Source organism: Varroa jacobsoni, unplaced genomic scaffold, assembly GCF_002532875.2.
Source record: "Varroa jacobsoni isolate VJ856 unplaced genomic scaffold, vjacob_1.0 scaffold_1204, whole genome shotgun sequence".
NCBI lineage: Eukaryota > Metazoa > Arthropoda > Arachnida > Mesostigmata > Varroidae > Varroa > Varroa jacobsoni.
In genome coordinates, this window is record NW_019214106.1 from 19723 (window position 1) to 39920 (window position 20198).

General features: G+C 38.0%; 1 protein-coding gene across 3 annotated transcripts in view; it reads right to left on the minus strand.

The window, feature by feature from the left end:
- Window positions 1–630: 630 nt before the first annotated feature.
- The window catches only part of Paf-AHalpha (Platelet-activating factor acetylhydrolase alpha), a 62010-nt gene continuing 42442 nt past the window's right edge, over window positions 631–20198 (minus strand). For all 3 annotated transcript variants that reach the window (XR_015313895.1, XR_015313894.1, XM_086971384.1), the window contains one exon: window positions 631–1223. The gene's annotated coding sequence lies outside the window, so the exon portion shown is untranslated. The remainder of the gene's footprint in view (window positions 1224–20198) is intronic.

Consider the following 20198-nt stretch of genomic DNA (forward strand, 5'->3'; position numbering starts at 1 on the left):
CTTTGCAGTCAAGAAGGTACTGAAAAACAATCAAATACATTTATTTTGGCGTTGACTTGTTTATATAACACTACTTATTATAGCAAGTCTGAGGGTCTATGCGTATCAAATGTAGTGAGCTAGAGGAGTCGTGTCAAACAAAGGTTATATAGTAAGAAGTCACCCGGGCCTTGCCTCCTTGCGTTTTCGATACTTATCCAAGACAAGAGCAAAAAGCACGTCTTTAAACGTTTCCTAAAAGTGTATGCAGAGGATTGTTGTTCTATTTTTTTTGTAAGCTTCTCTATACTGAAATATCATGTCACTATCATACTCATTAATTTTTCGCCTTGATCATAATTTGTTCCTTCAGGGTCTCATTGTTGACTCGCCTTACTATTATCACGTAGTATTGTTAGAAAGTGCTACTCTAGCCAAACGTGCTTAAAGAAAAAATCTCTAATCTTTACGTAAGTCTCTAAGCGTAAGCTACCCGAACTCTACAAGTATTGTGTGCAGCTTCACCTAACAACGAAGCTAAGAAACTGTTTAACACTTTATATTGCACTAAAGGTTGATGAGATATTCAAACCTAATGCACTAGGCTAATAAAAATAACCTTTTTTGCTTCAAAAAAATGACCTGCAGCAATTAACTGTTTGACTTATGACGAGCTTTGTAAATCTTTATTTATGTCGTCAAGTCTACGCGTCTTAAAACGTTAGCATCGCCGTTCACATATTTTTTGTTGTTCTAAAGGGATTGTAATGGATCACTGTATATATGTAGTTTGTTTTAATCAGCAAATGCGCATTCAAGAGCAAACAGCATAATAATACAACTTGAAATTAGATATGGGGGTATTGAGATGAATCGTTGAGATAACATGCGACAAGTCAAGAAGTAGTAAGTAAGTAAGAAGAGGTAAGAGTTAATCGTGTGGTTTGGGAGCATATAACTCAAGTTAAGATGTAATAATAAATGAGCACATTATCCAATATTTGAATATGATTTGGTCTTGCATTACACTTATTGAAACGCCGTGTATGTGATGTCACCAGATTAACGAGACGATTTCATAGGGGATTCTTCGGGTATCTGTTTCTCACCCCTTGAGTCTCAGATTTGCTTCCCAAGTAACGCCGACGTTTATGTTGTCGATCCCGTTTACAATATCTCTCATAATGTGAATCCAACTCGCCTTAATCCGCAAGTCAGATTCGTGGCGTTGTTGTTCACAATGCCTGAAAAAAAAAACTGTATGATTGTACTCAAAATTATTTGAAAAATGTCGACCAACATTGTAGTTATATACCATGTATACGCCTTAGCGTAAAATAAATTATATGTAAACAATATTGCAGACAAATGGTTAGCATTGCGGCTCGTATGTTATAGGAATATATTTTTGTTCTAATACGGTAAATCCAATCAAGGACATCATCAACAAGAAGTAGAAGAACGCATACGTGAGACCGGAGGCGATACAGAGCGGACTCTTTGGAAAGAATACCTGAGGTCATCAATTTTGAAGATGTTTGCGTTAGAGATGACAGATGCCTAGAGCTTTTTGGACCAAAGTTTTTTTATTGGAGGTTGAGGGTAAATGCATTATGCAGACCAGACTTCACAACTGTGTTGGGACTCTCACCCACTAAACCCTGGACCCCCCGAAGACTTGGGTTTTGATTCGGCATATAGTTTAATATTACTTCAAAACCATAGCTCGTAAGGGCTACTATCCCCTTTGTCACGTTCCGGTCCATCCTTCGTTCGGGTTCCCCCTTTCCCCAGGTATACAAACTACCGAGCAGAGCCTTGTGCCCTGCCCTCCCATAAGAGCCAATTGTAGGACATCGGATCCTTGTTCATTTCGAGCTTGTCCTTCCGTTATTCATATATTAAATATATATTATATTCTTCTTCTTCTTCTTCTTCTTATTATTATTATATATATTACATATATTATGTTCTCTTGCGGCGCACCCTTTCGAGTTGTTCCAGTTTCCCCTGTCTGTTGTTGAAACGGTTCTGTACACTCTTACTACGCGTATTGCTGCTATCCTTTGAGCAGTTGGTTTCTGTTCTCAGCGCCGTATCTGCTCACACTGAGGCGGTGAAAAGCGTTGTAGCCTCCGCTACAGAAGCGAGGAGTCTCCAACGGTTCTCAGAGGCTCCCCCTGCTTTAAGTAGAATGCGGGACAGGTTGAGGGCTGTTTTTCCCGCCTTTGCGACTACATGTTTAATGTGTTCCCTTCCAGATATCGCAGTATCCAGCGTTACGCCGAGGTATCTTGCTTTTCTCTGGATACTGATTCAGATCTCCCAAAAAGATGTTGCCCCTCTGGTCTTCTTTTCGGCAGTTCGGTATACTGCTTCTGTTTGAAACAAAGCTACCGGTCTTATATATAATGCCATCCCCGAACTTTTCGGAAAAATAGGCCGACACTAAAAAATCAGAAGTCTCTGACATCTATCAATTCCCCCACTTGCTTGCTGAGCCAAATTATAATCAAGGCGGAAAGGTCATAAACTGTCGTCTTGGAAGCTACCGGCGGTGCACGAATGTCGATAGAGGCGGTACTCAAAGCAGGGGGCGGATATAGTCTCAGGGAATGGCAGACGACTATTTCGAAAACGATTCCAACAATAAACGTTACTACGAATGCTCCACAGTAGGAAGTGCGGTAAGACACTCCGCGGCAAAGAAGGAGTATTCCACACGGAAGGTGAACGCTTACAATGCGCCGATGGTCTGCGTAATATATAAACAATATGTTAAGGCCAAAAAAACTGAAAGAAGTAAAGAGCGAACTATTATTGCTAAAAATAGTGGTCAAAATAGTTAGGTTTATTTCAATAGATGGTAAGAGACATTCAAAATTGTTGAGAACAAAATGGTACAGCAACTTGATCTCTTAATATAATCAACTTGATAAACTTGATCTCCAAGCTAAAGAATGCCAGAGTAAAAAGAGCGAGCTGGCTGGTGTGATAACTAAGGTGTGACTACTTGTTATAGCCCTTGAAAGGTTTCCGTTACGGACCAGAAGAGGCAAATGCTTTGTATGGATTAATGTGGTGGCTATATGTGTGTATAGCTGGTACATGCCTCCAAACCTGACCTGTAAGAATTTCGAAAAGTTTTCCTTGTTAATTTTAGGAAAGAATCTGATGAAACTGTTAGAACCATCCTTACTGCGAATTTCAATATAGTTGCCATCCACTGAAGAGGCAGTTGCGTGTTACACAGGGGAGCGTTCTGTCTTGAGTATTTGCCTAAAAAAAACTGTCAGTTAGTCAATGGGCGACAAATTCTTTTACAGAGGAGGATAGCAGACCTACATAGATCCGAGGGTCTGTGCAAATCGGATAGTAGATGGAATTTTGAGATAACATGCGGTAAGCAAGCTGCAGAATTTCAACAACTCAGAAATCTAATTTCTGAGATCGAAATGGTGTCAAAACAAAGTTTTCATTGAGCAGGAAATTAAAATATGTTTTGCCTGGAACCCTGGGAGGTTGAATGAGAAGTGTTAAAGTACGCGGTCAGTAAGAGCTGACGTTCGCTCTTAAATGCTTGTTACAAGAATTCAGTGCGTGGTATGATCATTAGAGAAAAATATGTACAGGTGAATGAAAGAAATCGCGGAAACCGGGAAATCCTTTAGAAAAGCCTAGATAGTATGCATCAGAGCCAAAAAGGCGGTACTAAGGAAGCAACTCCGTGATATCCAAAAATCTCGAAGCGACTAGCGCGAGTAGATCAAGCACAGCAAGTAGAAGTGACAAAAGCTTATCAAAGAACTAAAAAGCGATTTATGGGGAATAAACTACAGGGGAGCCCTAGACAGACAATACAGAGAACCACTCAAACTCCCAAATCGTCTAATCAGAGAAAGCCGAAGCACTGTTCCCTAGGCATTAAGGAAAAAACTGAGAACTGTTGAGGGCCAAAACTATAATAACTCAACTTAGGTAAAAAGAGTGGAAGAATGACGGGGCAGAAAACAGTAAAGCTAAACGCAATACCACTGGAGGCTCTGCATCACAAGCTGACCAACCAATGTATTTCGTTACGATAAATGACCGCTAAAGCATTGTAAGAAGGTAACTGCCTAAAAAAGTAAAGAGGAGCGGCTAGGCTATATCCAAAACCTAATAAGCCTGTTAAATAATCAAGTTTATACAAATCACCCTTCAGTACTTTATGGGCAAAATACTTGAAGTTCTTATGATAAAGAGGCTAACTAGCAAAATAAAGAAGAAGCGACGCTTGCAGAAACAAACCACTTCGGGCATTAAAAAAGTTCCGTTTCGATCAACCAGAGGCCTATGTTTGCTTACTCTTCCAACTCGATAAAGAATATGATCTTAAACAAGCTGAAGCTGAAGGAAATATCTTCAGTTTTTTGGCACATTCTCACACCTCACAAGAATATATCGATGGAAGGTGGCATCAAGTACAGAGTAACGGTGAGAGTGCCATAAGATTTGATCTTGAAACTGATACTTTAGAATCTCGCTTTCAACAGACTACCAATGCCAAAAAGGGTAAGCATTATAGTCTATGCAAACTCCTGAGTGTTGGCGTATAGCGTTGGGTAATGTGGTACATTGTATAAACAACCACAGACTTGGAAACCTGAGACCACAAAAGTTATGATATATATCGGCAGGGAGAATTGCTGGAATTTTAACATCGAATTGAAAGGACATAGTTTTACCCAAGAGGATAAGTCAGTACTTGGAAACAAGTTTTGACTGCAGAAGGCCTTAGCACATTGACACTGAAAGTCAGAGGACATAATAAAAGAACGGTACGTGTATCAATTACAAATTTCATAGTCCTCTACGTTGCTTTTATGATTGAGGCTATAGCTATGAAATGGAAAAGAAATACGAAGAGAAGCAAAAGAATCGGTACTTACCCTCCGAATAAGCAAAGCATTCCCATACACTTGATCTTTGTTGTTACAACCGGAAAACCAGAAGAAATCTGTCAACATCAGAGACACACCCGAGAAATGACTAACGAGAACACCTTTAAGAAGCTGCAATATAGGTGCATAAACGAAAAAGGAGCAGCTGCCTACACTAAGAATTTTGTACAACAAATCAGAGAGCAATATTTGACGGAATTCGAAAAAGTGACGTGCTATTTGATCCATGTCGTTATTAGTCATAGATGATTCCAAAAGCGTTTCTATAAAATAAGAAAAAAAATCGAGAAGAAATGGAAAAAAAATCGGCTGAGTCACTTGTTCATACATACAGCGCTGTGACGTTGTCACTCACGTTAGAACACGCACACCTTTCAAAGAGAGAAACAGAACAATCGAAAGAAACATTCCTATTAAGAACCGACGCCATAGTACACAGGATAATTCTGGACGAAGCAAGCTGGACAGTAATCTTAGAGTTGTAACAAGCGCAGCGAAACTCAACAGTGAACGCAAATAACAAAGATGCAGGCAGAAATCGGAGCCTCATCGCTCCTTGTTGAAATGAAAACGAGTGTTTTCCTTGAAGTAGAAACAAATTAGATATACCTCTTGCATGGCTTCGAAATTATCTCTATACCTACTTAAGAATGCATCCTAAAGTGACGATGCATGCATAGGGTTTGTACCAAATAAGATACTACTACAGTGGTATGTAAGGTTTTGAATCCTTAAAAACAAAGGCTACCCAGTTGCGATTTTCTTGTGGCAGTGGCAATCACATGCATATAGTACTTCAAAGAAGTACTTGCGAATACCTTTTGAAATTCCAGAACAAACTTGAACTAGAAGACCCCGTCTCCATTTCAATATAGAATTGTATCTAACTCAACATTTTGCTGACTATTTGCTATCTCATATTAGCTAACTAAGCTGAGCTTAACTTTTCACAAAACCATCCGAACTTTCAGGAATTTCGCATTCGGCTCTGAACGATAGAAGTTATGTGTTTCGGTTCTGTTTTGCTTACAAATGCTACACGAAACTACTAAAAACAAATGTTTCTCCAATTCCCTCAGACTGCTTAGAGAACCTCAAACCCAACTCTGTTCTAAAAAGCTTTTAAAAGTTGTTATCGAAAAAAGACCACGGAAAAAATGTGTTTCTTATCGTGCAATTCTTGAAAGTCTCCTTAGAAATTCTTAAGAAGGTGAAAACAGATAGAACATGTCGGCACCATGTAGCCACACTTCTTTGCTACTACTTTTGTACTATTATACATTATTCGTTACTTTCTTTATATAAATTTATCATATGCGGGTCGTCATGTTATCGCACATGCGAGTGTCGAATGCGTTGACGCAAGGTCGTAACATCCGGAATCACATCGAGTGTGGTTGATGTGCAGGCTCACAGTAAATATTTTGTGTTAATTATTATTATATTATTGTTGAAAAAAGCTTGTTCCGAAGCCAATTTGTTATCGGTCGTCTTGATGTGTCTTGCTTGCTGAGCCAATTTGAGGAATCTTGGTACTTCTAATTTTGAAGCTTTCATCATGATTCTCAATAGAGTCATGTTCCTTCTCGATTATTTGTGGGTGTTGATGCGTTATTAAGTACGGTGTATCTTCTGTTGTTAATGCCCTAAACGGCTGTTATGTCCTGATTCTATTTCGGTGCATAGCATAAGCGATTGTGGCTGCTGTGTGTGACAATACTTTCTGAGCTTTTTTAGATATGTCTGAATTTATCTCTAACTTTTACCTGCAAATGTGACAGGTTTTCTTTTAGTTAAAGGTTATATATCAATAGCACTACTCAGTGTTACAATCTGCCTCACCGGCGTGAAAAAACCGAAGTACTGGATCGTGATGCTTTTATATGTTCCACGAATGGTCACATTAAAAATTGGTTTTATTTTGGCAGCATTTATTTTTACTGCTTTGCTTCTGTGTGTTTCGTCGCTAATCGGGATACAAGAATTAAAAATACTAGCCAACACCTCGGGCTTCTTTTCCTTTTCGAGTTTCGTACGACAATTAAAATTAAGCCTCTTTCCATGTTCGGATTCTGCCTCGAGCCGCAAGCCCTTCGCAAGATCCAAAAAGCAGATGCGTACCATTTCGTTATTTAGACCTAGATAAAAAGATAGCGATATATTTTTGCTACTGACTTGCAAAATTGAAGCAATTTCATCTGACGGTTCAAATAACGAGGAGGGATCAACATCGGTTGATTTTTTATTTACGCCTTCGACACCTATTCGCTAAACATTTAACCTTTTCTTAAAAATTCCAATGTATTATATTAGGCATCATTGCGTGACTCGTCATTTGGGTGACCAGCTTTGCCGTTGTCAAATATTATTTCGAAAAACAAGTAGAGAAACTTCGGACATTCACTCAACAGAACAAATTTTTCATCCAATAAATAGATTTTGAATAGTGGTAATTTATTTCAGTATACTGAAACTTACCACTGTCTTGTTTGAGCATGATAAAAACTTAATTGTATGATACGCCGATGTATGTTGTATACATGCACTTGTTTACTTGCCGATCGTAAGGTAAGGAGATGAATTCCAGCTAAATATACGAAGTGTTCACTTATATAGGGAAAGATGTATTCACATTCAGATGTAATATCTGCGAAAGTCGTTAAAATAAACACCAACAACTTAGAAAACAAGCAAGACAAGTTTTCTAGCTTGTCTTGCTTCTTGGTAGAAATGTGCTATGAGATCTCTTGTTTTCATTGTTAATACTACAATAGAAACGTGTATGCTTACTTAATTAAAAGATATGTGAAATAATCTAGATTGCAAACCGGGAGATAGGCTTCGTTTCATGGCGGCTGCTAGCTGTATGAAATAAAAATAAAGAGCGTCCCCGAACGTAAATTTCGAAAGAGTTGGATCTGGTTGTTACATAAAATACGGGTAATTAACACCAAGAGAGCAACAGAGTGCCAACAGCTGTGTTGGGTGACCAGTTGATGCGGTGCTGATTTATTTATGCTGTGATTCGGACCTAAGCCGCGGCGTCTCTCTAAGATTAGCAGACCCCGTTTGCCTGGACTCGACCCTGGTATAGCGCTGCCTTCGATAGCGAAGTTCAAGTGGAAGTAAAACTTAATTTTATTTCTGTCTAGTGACATATCTCGTTGAATCTCTGGAGCGACGATTGACAGCAGTACCGGGCGTAAAACTCAGCACACTTGGTTCAGACACCGCCCTCTAAACACTAAACGGTGTAATTCAATAGTTGTAGGTGCAGGGCTAAAGTACATTGTATGCAAACGTAACTTCTATTAGAGACTGTAAAATGCAGACACTGTAGAACGAGCCAGCTTAAATAGAGCTGGTTACTCCGTAAGATTAGTGCAGAATCGTTGACGGTTTACAAATCGCCTTCTCACTCTACGATACGACAATCAAGTAGGCTTAGAACCGCATTTTTCAACTTTTCGGAACTTCCAACATAAGTATTGTGTCGTTTTTCTTAGATTTGCGATCAGATAGTCGAAAAAATCTGAGCCTATCGAAAAGTCAATAAGCATACTTATTACGTTTCTATTGCTATTGAAAAGTAAATAGCATACTTATTTACGTTTCGCCGGCATCCAGACTTAGCAGGTACCTCAACGTTTTGCGATAGGCATGAGAACTGAGCATTTCTTAGATCAGGTCTTGAATTGAGACACACCTTTCGAAAGAGAAATCGACTGTCTATTCCACTTAAGTGTTACACCTGAAGTGCAGAGTAGTAAATCAAAATTTAAAAGGGCTTACTGGACGACACTCGCACTTTAGGAATTAATTCGTGTGCAATCTGTATCCCTCGTTTGCAAAACCTTGTTTGCTGCGCAAGAAGCTGATATAGTGATTGTACGCTTTGGAGGTTAGGTTTAATAACGATAGCAAAAATCAGAACGGGCGCTAAAGGAAGAATAACTACAGCAGCAACGATCACAATGACTGAATGCAACGAGCAGAACCGGATGTGTGCGCACAACTAAACGCTGTATATGAATAAAAACTTTGAATACCATACGCGTTCGTCACCGAGTGCAACACCAAGGCCATTATAGCACCAACCATAATTCTCAAAGCCGCACAAGAGGTGTGAAGAGAGGAAAGTGACCAGTTTGCCGCTAGCAGGAGGACAGATCGAATGAATATCGCACATCTCCAACGACTACTTTTCCGAACTCGTGAACCGAACGACCGAAGATTTATTATAAGACTGACAAGATTGCACGGAAAAAAGTGGTAGACTTAACAACCACAACGACCGGTATTGCGGTTCTCACAGGAAGCAATAACGTGCTGCAACTGTTAGGGCGTTTCCAACCTGCACCACGTCTGCTTTCAGTAAAACCGATGTTCTAGTTCTCTTAAAGACTTAAACAACACCACGTTGCGAAATAAGCGATTTTACAAACGTGTGCTTTCACTTATTGCATTATGGGACCTGGTTAATGATATTCGGGTGCCAACAATTGAGAAATAAATGAGTATTCAGTTATCAATATCTGTGCCACGAATCTGCCGGCCAACCAAAGGCAAAGAGAACCCACTAAGAAAACGTGATGGGTTCGAAAGACGTATTTTTATAAGAGTGTAGCAACTGACTGAGATAGCAACTGACAATACTATCCAGAACGCGTCAGTTACTATTCGTGAAACTTGTTGTTGTCGGTTCTTTATCCTTCAAGGGGCTCTTTCCGATTATCAATCCAATGAAAGGGTATTCTTGTGCTCTTCGCATGACTTTAGTTTCCTCGACGATGCTACAGCAGACCGTTATTCAACACCTGCGGAATCCTAAAATATAGCTATCCGACCGTTAAACGAATGGTAATCATCTTATGAACCTTCGTTGTATCCCCTACAGGTTTCTGAAAAACGCTGTCTGGCCAATCTTAATTGAGGGTGGGAAAGTATTGTCTCAAGAATCAATTGTTGGAACCGAAAAGCTTGCAACCCCATCCTGATGCGATGAAGTTCTAATTCAACATGCCTCGCTAAAGCTCTTCAGTGTTCTACACTACAAAGACACGCTAAACGGTTAAGATACTGTTCTCCGCAATCGAGTGTTTTACACAGTTATGTATGACCAAATAACGCTTGAAACACGAGATTTTAGAGCACAGAGAGTAATAATTGCATACTCTTGCCGACCACAGCTTTTGGTCGAGTCCTTTTTTACAAGAGGCTTTTTTTTAGTAGGATCGTGGTAGACAGTCGTTACTAATGTTTATCTCAGAAGTTTCGTATTGGCTTCGAGTGGCGGAAAACTAAGCTAAGATAAGCGATATTCAAGGTTAAAAAGAGCTGTTGCTGTAAACAATCCGGTATCTCGATATCTGTATTGTTCATTTGATTAAAGGACATCAGACGTTCCAGTATATTACTTCTATGAGCTCCGGCAGCGTCTTGAGAGATTTGCTACAACAAATTTACTTGTGCAATTTGAAGCTATATTAGCTTCTCTAGCACCCGCATGAGTGACTCTCTAGTCTCTACTTACTATTTCTACTCGGAGCAAATCGAGTTTAGATTTGATCTAATTGGATACAAGTGAGATTTATTTTTTCCGATTTTGTTGAATTTACACTTTTTTTTTGGTTATCACATCATAATCCAACTCTCTTTTGCAGCTTTAATCATGGGTTTCCAATCGCGTTCTTAAACAGTTGCGTTTAGAATTTTCAGTTGTTGCTTGTTAGAAGAATATAACTTTAATCTCATTAATCAAAACACCAATGCTATTGATGAATTAAGTCACTTCAGTTCTTTTGATAAATGGTTCTTGTCGTTTTGGAATCTGCTATAATGACAAGCGAATAATGTGCTAAAAACAAATTGCATATCAAATGTTACAAAATAGTGTAATGGCTAAAGAAGTAAGGGACAATCGAGAGTTAAACTGAGAGTTAAAAACACTAAGGAAAACTTTAAAGCGAAAGGGCAGACTAATCCGAAGATGAACAGATCCTCGGGCTATGCATTTGGTTCGCTATCCTCTCATTTTAATGAGGAATGTTAATTAATGAAGAAACATAGAAGGTACTAACCGAAGCAAAAAACAGAGTTCACTAATTTCACTCACTGCAAAACACTTTATCGCTCTTAGAATAACGTCTAGCCTGGACAAGTAACTGTACTCTAGTAGTAGATTATCTAGAAGTGTTAATCATTTAACATTAGCATTGGCAGGTCAATAATACCTACCTAAGATTTTCTTCCGACCACTGGGATTACTGGGCAACCGAACCCGACTGGTAATACTGCACCCAACCAAATTAGAAAATTGCTTGAATAGAAAAGCCAACCAAACTCTTTCTTTTAACGTGTCAAAACTATACACTAAAAGTTGGCTGTTTACAACAATATGCAAGAGAAATCGTGTGCAATTGTAGGTAAATTATCAGATTATCGAGAAATTCGCACATTTCCAAGACAATTTTTCCATATAATGTTCTCCTTAGTCATGCATTACGAAAAAGGGCGAACGACTTTAGTGTCAAAGTATCTACTGTGACGATCTCCATAACGTTGATGAACTTTATGATGAAGTGATTTACCGACCAATCTGCAATAGCACCGCCCTTAGAGACCTAGCCAATGCTAATCTTCCAGCTGATGCTGCATATAAGGTAAAGGGTTGTGCTATTACTAAATCGGACGGTTAGTAAACAAAGCAGATGATGTATCTTAGCTCTTTTTTGTTAATAGAGTAGATTCGATTTTTTAGACATAAAATTTTGAAAATATTTGGTACTTTCGAATATATCAATATATATTAGGAACTCGCTGGAAATTTAGTGAAAATCGTAACGACATAACAACCTGACTTGTGAATAATGCCTAAATTTTGGATTACTGAAATTTATTTTCTAAACCAAATTTCGACGAAAAAACCAAGTAGTTATTGAAATACAATTGCAGCCTTTACGGCGCCTCAGAAGCAGTTTTAATTGCATTTTCTTTTTGGTGAATCAACTAAACAACAGAGCTCTTAAAAGAACCGAACAATCATTATTGTTACAACATTGAAACAAGCGTGTTCATGATGAGTGAAAATATTCACTGAAGAACATTTTGATGCGCATTATTTCAATAAAAACATAAAAGGCTATCAAATGAGGCCATAATGAAGTTCGACGTTGAACTCCAATCTAGATAGGACACCATATCTATATATCAGATTTTCCTAAGCTATTTAGCAAGCGAGGAAGTTAACTTCTTTTTACAACTATTAGTAAAATAAACCGATATTCTAATAGATATTAGGTGTGCTCGCTTTTTTTTAAATATTGGAGTCAATGTTCTTGTAGTTTCTAAACAGCTGCCTACTTGTCATCTGTATAATTGTACCTAATCTTGTTATCAATGGGGTGTTTGGGGAAGCGTCGGCAGGATGCGCCACCTACCGCCCTTTTTTAGGTACAAAGCAATCAAAATTATACTAATTTAAATGTGAAGAGTATAGAAACTGAAGCCATCGCCGGATTCGGTTTTCCTACATCAAGAACATAGTTGAAGAGACCCGATGAAGTCGTAAGTTGTGACCAAGTAGGTCTGCTGCATGCTATCGGTCGCCGCGCCGCATATCCATAGTTCTCTTTTCGAATTCGAAACACCGTTTCTTTGAGCCGTTTCGTTCCATTGACCGTTTTCTTGAACTATATCTGGTAATAGCATACGCCCCTATGTTCATAGTGGCTATAAGCATCAGCTTACTTTTGAATCTACGCTACAACTAAAGTCGTTTCCTTACCCGTTATTATGGAACGGTATTATTCACTTACGATCATAACGTTCGTCTAGAAGTATGACCAACTTATCACGATTAGTTATGTGGAGTCCGCTATCCAATTTTGAATTCATGCGCGTACAACTCATAGATAACTTTCGTCCTAACTTAATACATCTTAATCTACTATAATACAAACTTGATCACCTGGTCATATCCTATAAGCCTGGACGTCTAAAATTTGGATTAAGCCTCAATAATGATGTGTGATAATTATACGCGGTTATGAAGCTACGGCGGACTCTAGCGACTTGTGAAGATCGAGACTGCTAGTCTGCTTGTCGTCCTTCTTTAGTCTAGTCTTCCTGCAAGAAAGGATCTCAATGAATTTGACCTTACTGTACCGTGAGGGTGGCAAATCCTATTTTATGTTACTCTGTCATCAGCTTTAACCCTATATTAATCTTTTTATAAGACGAAAACATCTTACGAGGTCGAAGTGATATTGCTACGAACTTTTTGGTGAACTGAAATATTTTTTTAAGTAGTGTTTTTTGGTAAATTCATCGGTTGCATGTTGCAACTTCGCTTAAAAACGCATTGCTATCTACAGAAAGTTGTTTTTCCTTTCGCAGAAGGCATTCGCACTGGCCACCTGGCATATGTGAAAACTTTATATTTGAGAAGCCTCTTAAAGGTTCTGTGAAAGACCGACACGCGTTCATTTGCAAATATCTGACGGACTGAGTTAGATAAGCTTAACCTTGGGCACCAGTGGTGACATAGGTTGTGTATTGGGTAAATGATGCAATTCGATGTTCGGCATGTCAATTTGACTTGGTATTTATGTAGTTATGTGCGTTAATTTCTGTCCGGTGGGAACTCTCGAAAAGCAGAATCTTGAAAGTACGATAGTGAGGCATATGCACTGTCTCACCAGCTGATTTCACCATATATTTAAAGCTTAAGCAACTATTCGTGACGAATTTGAGAGATCAATACAATTAGAACGGTTCTAAAACTAACATCTGGCCACTGTTTTAAAATGAACACGCTTGTTTGAGGGTAATAAGATTCATATTTTCGAAAGCTTCTTAGAAGATTAGGTAAACATTTTACAGGGCTTCGCAGTTAGATCATACTAAAGACATGCTAACTTGTTAAATAACGTCGTCACCCGATAAGTGATCGAACTTATCTCGCCAAATTTGATATTTAATTTTAACATTCTGAATTCATGAATTGTGAAATAACAAGATCCAGTTTGATATTTTAAAGTACTATCTCATTCAATTCGGTTCTGTTCTCAGCCAATTGAATATCACTCTTAACCGCGTTTCACTTTTCTGGCCTGTCTGCTTCCTTTGTTTTTAGTCTTTCCTATAGCCGATTTTCACAGTTATAACTCTCTGTGTATGTATAACCAACTCATAGATGAATTATTGACAGTTTTAAAATTTTCTTTTGATGAATTCTTTTAACCACCCATAGGCCTTCATTTTTCTAGGTTAAGTGTTTTGTGTGTCATGTGAACATAGGAGAAATTTTCGTACTAAATTTGGTCTGAAAAAATGTGTTTGTAGCATAACCATATTCATAATTCTATTTACATGAAGACTATACATAAAAAATAATAAGTGACTATATAAAACATTATGCACGAGTTCTGTAATGAGCTATATGACAACAAGATCAAAATTTAGTGAAGAAATCTTAATATGGTTTATGATAAAAAAAAAAATTGAAACTATTAGTTAGTGACAGAAGTAGCGCTAATAACAGTAATAACAATAATTGCTTGATATCAGGTTTCTTTTAGGCAATGATTTTTTTTATTTCTTATACAAAGCAGCTGAGAATCAATTCTCAGTCCCTACGCAAAAGAACCTTATTTGGTCGGCATGTTTACTTGCCATTGGACGAATTTCAATGGGAATACCGGAATCACAGGCTTGCGCGTGGTTTTCTGTCTATATCTGTCGTGTACTTTTATCACTAGTCTCCAATGCAATGACATTCCGTGTCTCCTAAGTATGGGTACAATGCCTTCTATATCCACGAACAAGCATAATAAATATGTATGAGTTAAAAGTATGTACAAGTTAGTCTGATTTAAAACGTAGCAATTAATGAAGCTGTTGAACACAAAAATAATTTTTCATGAGGTTTATTGCAAATTGCTTATCAAGCTTCCGCAATTTAGCGTGTTTTTTCTTTGAGACAATGAAGGTCTATCCAATTGATGCATTCGCCGTCGTCCTACTTAGCAACGTATATGAACTTCCACACGAATCGAACGGTCATTGAAAAAATTATAACATTTATTTTTAAGAAAATATTAGCGCGTCTTACATCATCGCGGTGGTATCAGTCATGCGCAAGCTGTCATCATCTTTGACATATAAGCCTGTTGGAGCAAAACAATAAACCTTACCCTTACTCTGCCAGGATGCGGAACGACTTAACCCAACATGCGATGATTACACCTGATATTGCCACAGTGAGCAAGTTTACAGGTTGCAGAGGGTCGTAGGAGAGACAAGAGGAAAACATTATTAATAACATTTAAAGCTCGAAAACGTATGCCCGCTGAATGCAAGGAAATCTTCTCTAACTAACTATTATATTACAGGATCCTGTATGGCTTTCTGTCAAGCTAGACTACGTAGCTGTATATTTCAAGCTGGTGTATAAGAAGCTTGCGGTTGCAGCCATTAAAACTAAACTGTAAAACTAAATTGCCTTTTACCACATTAAGAAATCGAAACTAGCGTTTTTCACGGGTCGTGAAAAAGCTGTGTGATGTGAAACCAGTCTTCAAGAGAACATTGCCGTTTTTTAGAACTAAAAACCTATTCTTAAGTCAGTCCTATCGTTCTATTTTCCAATGAGTATCGTTCTCAGATCTGCACCAAGAGGCATGGAATGTCACTTGTCGATCTCCATTAGAAGACATTCTATTATTAATAAGAAAATATAAACTGCCAAGGCTGTAAAATAATCACCAGAGAATTCAGCCAATGATAAATGATGAAAATTAGTCGTAAACCTACATTCTTCGTAGAAATTGTGTGGTAAACATCACGCTGTGCGATTGAGCTGAATTGGATGATTTTCAAAATAGTTGTCAAAGTGTAACTCGAGGACGAGCGTGCAGTTAGAGCCAACGGGGAAGAGATCGTGTTCCATTGACAAATTGGGTAGTTGGTCAAAAACGCAACGGATTTTCTTGTGTTACTACGAAGTAGACCAAGAGCCCGCTGAAAGGCAAGCGCGAAACCCAAAGAGCAAGAAGATAGGACGAATGCTAAGACCTCTTTCGCTAGTCTCCAGTATTTTTACTACTGTATAAATGGTTAAAATAGCTTATAGAATATTGATGCTTACATAATTCCTTTTGAGGCGTATAAACTGCGAGATTTTTTCTGTTAAAATTTTAAAACTCGAGAATACTAGGTAAGCAAACGAACTAAGTTGAAGAAAGCGGGATGTATTTTGGTGATCCAGCTTTAAGATGGACGCCGAAATTTCAGAAGAGGTGTAGCTTGTGTAAACTCATCGTAGAGCCATCCAGCAATTACATTACTATCCAATGCTTGTTAGTGCTGAAGGCCATGGGTGAAGTATGAGTGGCTAGCAGGTACATGTCCATTCCAGCGGTATTGACACCAGAAGGATCTCTGTGTCCCCAAGACCCTGTATGTAATTTTCGCACACGCCTTTCAAATCGGATACGTTCATTAGCAGCTACCTGCGATTATAGTGATAACACGAGATTGACTAGCACTGTCTACCAATACCGCGAGGAGCTAAGCTCCGCCATAGATAGATAAAAAAGGGTCGATATTAAGAGAGTTAAGGCACTTGCAAGGCACAGGTGAGAAGGTTTCTATAGCAATTGTACCTACCAAAGTTAGATGTCAGGTGGTGCGACAAAGCACAAGATACACACTTTCGCCGATCATGGCAAGTATGACAAAAAATTAAATGCAGAAGGCAAAAAAATGCAACGTTAAATGGCGAAGGCCACTCGACGCCGAGGAGCGCATAGTGCCGTTGGTAGCACAAATACTGATGAAAGTGAACAAGGTGGCATTATTCAGACAACTGGCATCATCACATTGAGGCTCCTACTTGTCAACTTGTGGTTTAGTAGATGTTCCTTTCAAGGCTTCCGACCTGGAAGTCTCTTCAGCCAGACCAACCACAGAGAGTGAGTTTTACACTAAAGCTTCCTTTATGTAGACCAATGAAAAAAGAGGTCCAGTATATAAAGACACTGTGAAAATGCATTCTATCATATCTTCTAAAAATCGAGTTAACGCGATAACTTAGTGGGAAGTCGGGCGCGCTGCATGTTAGCCTTCAGTCCTTCAGGAAGTGGCATATTCATTGCATCATTTTTAGCACCACAGGTAAGTTAGTGAATGGTTAGTCTCTAATTATTCCAGTGTTTCAATTTTGAGTGTTTCAATACTGATTCAATATTCCGAATTCATTAGCGCACATTGTGGGAGGCAGCTTCATTAATTAATAATATTTGTATTTCCATAGTACGTAACCAGGTTAATACGCCAGTATGTGCTTATGCATATAAAATAAATATTTTTTTTATTTAAGCATATATTTTATGTGGACATATTGATAATTTACTATTCAAAAATATGGATGGCATGCGTTGGAAATTTTCTGGTTATTTATTAAAAAACATATGAATGAACAAAAAAGCATGGTCCTTATATTTAAATGGGGATCATACGGTGACATTATTATATATGTGATTTTTTAAAATGATTATCATTAACTATAAATGGTTGTTTGTAGGGCATTAGGGTGTATACTTCAGTAATGTTTCCATTCTATTTGTAAATATATTCCCAAGTATGTTGAAGATTCCTGGGTGATCTCTTTCAAATCATTGTTTCAAATCAAACATTGATGGTTATCTTTTTTAAAGTGATGGCTGAAGCCTCTCATATCAATTACATACCCCAATCACATATTTTGTTCCATAAATAATATTCCAGCATTTTTTGACCGCTTGGATCATATGGAATTATATAAACTTTAATACATGAAATAAGGATCAGATAGTAGTGGTATCTTATGATAAAATAACGAGTCTTTCATGTATATTGTATTAGCCGATATTGGTAGGTACCTTTAGTTACGTTACTGATAAATAAACTGTTCTACGAATTTTGGTTACACAAGACACCTCGAACAGCGTGACCTAATTCGCAAATCTTCAGAGTGCGCTGATATATAACTATAACATATAACTATAGCTAACAAGCATGCCCCATTGGCTCAAATCTCAGTGTCTCAGCTCAAATATTCGTAATCAAGAAGGTAAGAGGTGAAAAAAAAATAAGCAGTTAAGGGAGACAAGGTATTATAACCAAACTTAATAGCTGCTTGTATGGCTATTATGAGATTTCAAGGATCTGTTTGATCTAATTTCACAAAGATTTATTTTGAGTACACTCCCAATGAAGGCAATCTTTGATACGATACCTAAAAATTGGTAATTACAAAGACTCTTTCACTTATGATACATGACTGGTTGTGTCCAAAATAAAAACGAAAAACTAACTATATTAAAAAAATGTTCCATAAACTGTAGGCAGAATTGTCACCGTCAAAAAACTTCGTAATAAACATCATATAGTCCAAAATTCTGAGTTTGTATACAATCTGACTAATAACCAAATTATCGAGAAATTTTATGCCCGTGATGAAAAATGTCGAACATGCAAATAATCAAAAGGAATATATTCAAATGTTGTCGTAGTTGCCCAACAAGATGTAAAATAGGTTTAGCCCAACAATGATGAAAAAACGTAGCTTTATTATAGAAAACTGTGAAAAGAGAGGAAACACCATCATTTTTTTCTCCATTAATAGCTCTTCTGCTAATTATCGGTTTTTTTTTTGGAAAAAAAACAGTTTACATCGGTTCTTATTCAATTTTGAGCGATTAAATCAAACCGTTTACATTTGCAATTCTGAGAAATATGTCCTTAGTTTGAAATGCAGCAGCATGGCACAGTTTGTCAGTGGATCACAAAATTCTAGGGAAGTAACTTGATACGCAATACTGAAAGATTTATATATATATATGGTATACCTCTGAAGGTAACGGAAGCTAAATATTAATGATTCCAGTTAATGCAACCCAAGAATAGCCTGTTATGGTTTAACTCATTAAAATGAATTGTACTATTGAAACACATATTTTTTCAGCCTACCAATTAATAAATGCGTAGACCACAGAACCAAAGGGCAGCTAAATCACATGTAAAACCATCACTTAGTAAATCTGATGTCGACTATAAGAGCAAAATGTCTGCCACATATATGGTTATCAAAGACTGAAGGCACACTAGTTTGGAATGTACACTGAAGGCTGGCGAAGATATTTCACACAATTATTCTTCATATGTTGGGTCTATAGTTTATAGGAAGCTGTCAAGTTAGTTGCAATGCCCGACTCAATGAAAAAAAATATTGGGCGTTTTATCTTTCAATGACGCGTTCAATACAACACTTCTTATTGTTAGTTCAGCAGAAAATGACACGCGTCATTCGACAGCGATGTGTTCTGGAACACTGCAAACGATGATAAGTGCATAGCAGCGTCTTTCGAAAAGAACTAGCTAAATCTAATGGAGGGTACGGCTACGACTTGATCTAAACCTGGCATGAGCAGTAAAACCGGGCGTAATTAATCAGGGAACTCTTTTACTCTTAGGCTGTATCAAAATCATATACAAGATATAGTGTCATACATATCGAGATAATAGTTTCAATATGCAGATTTCTAACAATCCGCACATCCATAAAACGTGTTTTATTATGCAAACAAACGAATCGGCGTCGGCCCATCATGACACACGACTTTTTGTTGGCGCTGCAATTGATCAACGTTTGGAATCTGTAATTTTCGGTCAATATATTTCAATTCAAGTTCTTGCTGTTACGGAGCCACACGTGCATTCAACGCCTTTTTACTTATATAAAATTGTAAACAGCTATCCTCTTTATGAAGGTTCTTCTGAACAGGGTATTATCCTAATGCCACTCGATACTGGCTCTGCAATTCAGGCATCCTTAGAGAAACTAGCATGTGACTGCGAAATGGCAATTATGATTGGCTTGGTATTTTCTTCTACTGTTTTCGAAGACTATAACGCTCACAACATCAATAAACAGAAGTTTTTAGGCTGCACAACCAACGCTCCGCAGCCGCCGACAAAAATGTGGTTTATTGGTATGCCTTTTTGTTTTTAGTAAAGGCTTCTGTCGTCTACGACGAAAATCGAATTCGCTATAAACTGCGGTGAATGCAGTTCCGTCATTAGGTTGAATGGCGCTCCGCAACACACAGCTTGCACCTGTGCTCCGACTGCCGCTTGGCCCACCAAAACAGTTTCTTGAAAGCCTAACCATATACGCTGATGGCTACGTTGTAGCTAAAACTTTCGGGTGCAAACATCATAGAAACTGTATAT